The sequence below is a fragment of the Barbus barbus genome (assembly GCF_936440315.1).
Source record: "Barbus barbus genome assembly, chromosome: 45".
In the NCBI taxonomy this organism is placed as follows: Eukaryota; Metazoa; Chordata; class Actinopteri; order Cypriniformes; family Cyprinidae; genus Barbus; species Barbus barbus.
The window spans coordinates 7,868,737-7,875,415 of record NC_136723.1 but is presented as its reverse complement, the minus strand read 5'-3'; positions in this window follow the sequence as shown (position 1 = coordinate 7,875,415).

The window sequence follows — 6,679 nt, the reverse complement described above, 5'->3', positions numbered from 1 at the left end:
TGAACCAAAAAAACTCTGAATATCCTACTTTAAGCAAAACTTTAAACTTTGAAATGTTTCATGGGAACATGAAGGTTTTACGGTTTCTTGATGACTGCACCACATGTCATCATTTATTATTGACTCTAGTTGAGTTTTCCGATAAATTAGTCAAAGGTAGCATACAATCGAGAGCTGACATTTCCGTTTCAGATCCCTGATGAATCATGTATGAGGTATGGGATGGATTTGAGGTTTGTATTCGTAGGTTCACATGCGGGATTCTTGAATGTGTGCAGTACCTTTACATGCTTTTTGCAGTTTATGCTACATTAACGAAGAGTTTATGCTGAGAGTGGTGGACTATAGAACAATATTCAATATTTAAGTTACGCATTACATCATGAGGATTTTTTTTCTCCACAGATGCAGTACAATTAATGGTGTATTCATAGTATCATATCTTAATGAATACATAACAGTCCACAATTTTAGGGACATTTTGTCTCATGCTCACCAAGGCTACAGTTATTTTATCAAAGATAGAGTAAAAATATTGATATTGTGAAACATTATTACAAATGAAACTAACATTTTTCTATTCTAAATCTTTTGCAACACCATAAATGTCTTTAACACATTTGATCAATTTAATGTCTTTCAAAAGAAAAAAAAAAGAAAAAACAAACAACCAGACTCCCCCAGTTTTTCAACAGTGGTGTAACCCAATATTTTTAAAGATAAAACCCTGGTTGTTTTTTATTTAATCGCAGTATCACCACAAGTAAGTGAACATGGGCTGAATCTGAAATTATTAGGTGATGAGTGGATGTTGACATTTTTTCCATGAATCAAAGTGAAATCAGAATAATATAAGACAAAATTACAGTACAATATGCAAATTATATTTTGTATTTGTAATGCAAAATTACAAAAGAAAAAATATAGTACGAGCATACTCACTTTTTAAAAATTCAAATGGTACTGAAATTTCTATAGTTTTTTTTTAATAGCTCTGTATCTTTTTTAGTTTTTACAGGTACAGTTTTCCCTCAATTAATACTGTATCTATGGGGAAAAGGCAAGATTCCTTTCCTCATGACATAGGTTTTATGTAAACGGAGTTAAAAAATAAATAAATAAATTCATGAAACTGCATGTATTATAATTTGCACAGAATTACTGATAAATGCTGGTGTTTCCTTCCTATACATTCCCGGCCTTCCTGTGCATGATTCACAAAAAAAACTAAATAAATGGGGTGGTGATGGCGCAGTGGATAAGACACATGCCTTTGGTGTGAGAGACCCGGGTTCGAATCCACTGTGAGACACCAATGTGTCCCTGAGCAAGACACTTAACCCCTAGTTGCTCCAGGCGTGCGACCTCTGACATATATAGCAATTGTAAGTCGCTTTGGATAAAAGTGTCAGCTAAATGAATAAATGTAAATGTAATGTAAAATGCTACTTGTTCCGCACTGAAACAACTTTCGTTTTTGGGTAGGTATCATAAATCCCTCTTACTTTTGTTTGAACATTAATAAAACTTTTAATGAAAGTTACAGGCAATATGCAAAAATGCTAACTTGTGAATATGAGACACATGCATTTCAGAGTATTACAATGCAAGTTCCATGGCCCAAATAATTTTGCAACGCAATCTAGGAATTTCTGTTTAATATAGGTCACACTTTTAGAGGCAGAATAAGCCTGGCTCTGGCCGAACAATCTTAGTGCTTTTAGAGAGGTAAAGTAAACACTCTCCAGCGCTGGAATACAAAAGAGCCACCTGTCACAGACAGACAGATGCCGACAGGCGTATTCTCAAACGACTGTTTACTCTCTGATACAATAGAGCCAGTGACACAGTATTTCAATCTAACATGTGCTGATCTGCTTGCTTGTTTAAGTGATGGCGCAGAGCGATTGGGAAATTCAGGACCGGGTGTGATCTGACTGAAGAGTGCTCAAGAGTCCCAGAGGGAGTGAGCGGCCCACTAATGTCTCACTCAAATAAACCAGGCTTTGTCTGGTTTTATTAGCACGCAGAGATGGACTAGTTGTGGAGATCGTTAAAGCAGAATTTAAACTAGATGAGATATAAATACTGTTTAATGGTTATTGTACTCCAAATTGACTCAAAACTGATCTCAAAAACTGGCTAAATTTCAGTCCATTAATCGTGGTCTTCTGTGGAATACAAAATAAGATATTCTGAAAATTGTTTTGGTGTTGCAATGAAATACAATGAAAGCCATTGTGGTCCAATGTTGTTGTTATGGAAGCCCGTGTCCACCACTGAAAAAAACTTTTGCTCTCACAATTGTGACTTTTTTCTTGCAATAGGCCTTTATTGTAGTCCACGTGTCGTCACATCCGGCTCCGATTAGTAGCGTAAAGGAATTTCCGCCTGCTTTATTGTCAAATGGACAGACGCCAGTTTTGTGAAGAAAATTAAACTAATTTAGTTTAGTTGAACATTGACGCAATAAACGTCAATGTTAAAACTGCTTATTTATACCGATTCCATACCATGAATCATGTCATCCTTCATTTTAATGTGTAACATTAGCCTATCTGAGTGACGTGACTGTCAGCGCTGCCAGTCAGATTAATGAAAAGCACGCAGCTCAAGTTACTGCCAGAGGAATACTAGGACTGATTTAATTTTATTTGTAATATTATTTTGTTTATTTTTTAATTATATTCATTGTGATTAACCTCCCGCTCTTGTTCACAGTATAACAATATTCAATCATTGCACGCAATCACGGAGACTAACTAGATTAAGATGATCAAATTTATTTTTAATTATCGTCTATGGGCTGGAAATATTTATTTATTTGAACAACTTAAATTTTATGCAATTGTAGAATATTGCATCAAAGTCAGTGCGTGAAAAAATGTGAGCAGTATATTTAATACAACAATGTTTGCCCTAAACCTTTAATTTAATCCTTCTATACAGCCTTTAGTCATAATTAATGTTTTAAGCTTTGGCTAATTCTAATGCTTATTAATGTGATATGTTGTTTGTATAGTTTTCTCGCTGTTCTGTAATGAAATAAGGTGATCAGACTGTGAAGAATTGCCTATAAACATACAGTACGGCTAGCGCGCTCCTGCTTAAGTCATGAAATACGCATCGGGATATCATGACAACACATTCCTTCGTTTCATAATACTCAATTAATTGTTGTAAACTGAGATTGGTGTCTTTAGAAGACATATATGTGCTGAATTCTACATAAATTATCCACAACAATGCCGTGATATGGGCACAGCCATTGATAGAGGCTGCAGCGGAAGTTCTTTTACGCTACTATTTGAATCTTTCACTTTTCGAACGCGGAAGTGTGATAAAGGCCTATTGCGAGTTTATATCACAATTCTGAGATTTTTATTATAATTGTGAGATCTTGCAATTGTGAGTTATGAAGTCCAAAAAAAACCTCTCTCTCACAATTGTTGAGTTTATAATCTGACTTTGCTCTTCGCAATTCTGACTTTCTCAAAATTGTGAGATATGTACTCACGACTGCGAGTTATAAAGTCTGAGGTAAATTACTATTTTCTTACAATTACAAATTTATATCTCACAATTCTGACTTTATAACTCGGAATTGCATGCTATAAAGTCAGAATTGCAGGATATAAACTCACAATTCTGACTTTATAACTCGGAATTGCATGCTATAAAGTCAGAATTGCAGGATATAAACTCACAATTCTGACTTTATAACTCGGAATTGCATGCTATAAAGTCAGAATTGCAGGATATAAACTCACAATTCTGAATTGTGAGTTAAAATTCCAATTTTATTTAGTGACGGAAACAAGCTTCCAAACTGCATAAAAATTATTTTCTTATTTTTCACTAGAAAACAAGTCAGAAGTACTATCTAAACAAAAATAAATTTACTTGACAAGCAAAATTACTTCATATATTAGGACTTACTATCTGAATACATTATCAAAATGTTGTTAGTTTTTGCTTAAAACAAGAAAAATGATCTGCCAACAGTGTAAGAAAAATAATTTTCAGAAAGCATGACTTAATATATTAAAGTATAAAGTAAAGAAAAGTAAGAATGTTTAGATATTTGTAAAGGAAAACAAGTGCATATGTTGTGGACCATGACATGACCACAACTAATTTTAATTAAATTTAAATTTTTGAGTAAACCATCCCTCTAAATAAAATTAATTCCAGATCATAACATTGCTCTAGGCACAAAACCTTAGATTTACATATAGGTTTACAGCTTCACACTTCCCTTACACTCTAGTCAACACCCATATTGTGAAAATAACCACAGTGTAAGGCATCCTGTGACGTCCCATTACAATCCAAATTTTTTGCACCTGTAGATCATGATTTTCAGGAAATCTTAGTACACACAAGTCACCTTCCTGTCCAGGGACACAGCAGTCGGGCTTATGGGATCGATGTGAAGGCCAACAGTGTGGGGATTTGCAGATAGGGAGGGTGTGGGGATTTGGGCTTAACTCACAAGCTACAAGCTCTGGGACTCAAACAAGATGAATGGCATGAGGGCAGAATCAATAATCAAATTAACCCCTCAACTTCAGCAAGGGAATCAAGGCTTCTGAGGAGAATCAATGATATCATGTAGATGTAACGTATTGTGAAGTACTGCAATTTGAGTGGTGTTGTATTAGTGTAAATTGTACCAAAAAAGTCTCAGAATCCCACAGTGTCAAAGAATCACGAAACCTTGATGATTTACATAAGATTTCCATGGCCCAGAGAAAAGCAAATATTGTTTTTACATAATTCTGAATTGCATTTAAAAGAATAGAAAAACATGTGAGATTTTGCTTACCTGGAGGTCCTTGGAGTTTGGCTTTCTTAACTGAAAGAAAAAAAAAAAAGACAAAGTAATTACATAATTACACTAAGAGTTACATATTGTACATTGAATTTTATTTGGTAAAAAATAAACACAGAAGAATACAAAAGATGATGTTTCATAACAGTTTTGGTGGCTATTGACTTCCATTGTATGAAGAAATATTCATCTTGATTTGATACATGTTATCTAATACATAATCCTATATGTCCTATATACCGAATGATGGAGTCACATGTTTGTGAAATATTTTCTTAACAGTCATACAGACATTACAAATAAATTTATTAATTTATTGTTTGTTTACTAATATTTTATTTATTTGGTTGGTTATTTGTCTATTTATTCATTATTTTTTCTCTGTTTATTTATTCATTTTTATTTGATAATTCAGACCAGAAAAGTGAAAGGAAAGCAATTGAAAAGTATTTCATGATGCACCTTATGAAGTTGAAAAATCAGAAAAAAATACAACAACGTTCAATTTATCACAAACAAATTTTTGATATGGACATAAATATGTCATCAGGGTAATATTACCTAGCCGGCTAACACACAAGGTGACGGTGAGGAAATTTTCCCACCGGTTATTCGACGTGTGACAACACCGGTAATACAGGTATCACAGTGGTGGGGGGTCGTTTGAGGTTTCCTGCTTTTCCTCGCTTTCCTTCGGTTTTAAATAGCTTGTAACAGCTCCGTGGGCGTTTTACTTTCACTTTCAAATTAGCGGCAATTCAGCGTCAATCAGTTGTTTGTTTTTAGTTTGTTTGAGTCTTCCTACTTTCCCTCACTTTGCTTTGCTTAAATAGCTTGTAAAAACACTGTGCGCATTTAACTTTCACTTTTAAATTAGAGGCAATTCAGCAATTCTTTTATTAACAAAATGAATAAAAATACACCATGCTATATGCCTAATATAACATAACTTACAAATTTTAAATAAATTAAACTGAAAATCAGTAAAGGAACACAAAATGATTAGGAAAGTTTGGAGGCATGGACTGCATACACCTTGATGTAAAATAATGAAAAAATAAATAAATAAATAAAGACTAAAGTGTAAATGCCTTCCAAGACTGACTTAGTCCAAGTGTAGGTGTAAGTTTGGGAGCCCTGCAACCCACACAAGCGGGAAATCATGAATGGCACACATGAATGAAGCAACTGATAAACATACATTAGAATGGGCTGAAAATTCTAAGCATATCTGAAAGTATCAATGTTTTCCAGCAATAGTTATTTTTTTGTTGTAAAACAAAACAATAAAAAAATTAAATAAAACAAGACAAAAGTAAAAACTTTTAAAGGGGTCATCGGATGCAAAATTCACTTTTACATGCAGTTTGTAGGGATGCGCGGTATACCGATACTGGAAAAATACCGGTATATATTATATTTCAAACGGTACGATATCATAATTTTGCTCAATTCGGTATTTCATACGCTGCTGTTGCAAAATGCACCTGTAGGTGGCAGTGCTTCCCAAATTGCTGCTCAACCGGTAAAATGTGACAACAGAACAACGCGATGGATCAAACAGATGAAACTCAGCGCACCCAAAATTAATAAATAAAGAGAACAGTAGAAGTGAAATATGGCATTACTTTGGATAAAAAACAGATGACAAAGGTGAAGGAACTGGCCTTACTGCACCTGTATGCAAGTGTTGCTATAGGCCTAAATCATGTTGCCACAGGAACACATCAAATCTTTTTAAGCATTTGTCGCTTGCTCATCCTGATCTTTTCAAAGAATTAAGAGATCGACAGGTGAGTCCATCATTCATAAATTCAGATTTGATTTGACCTTTTATGTACATCT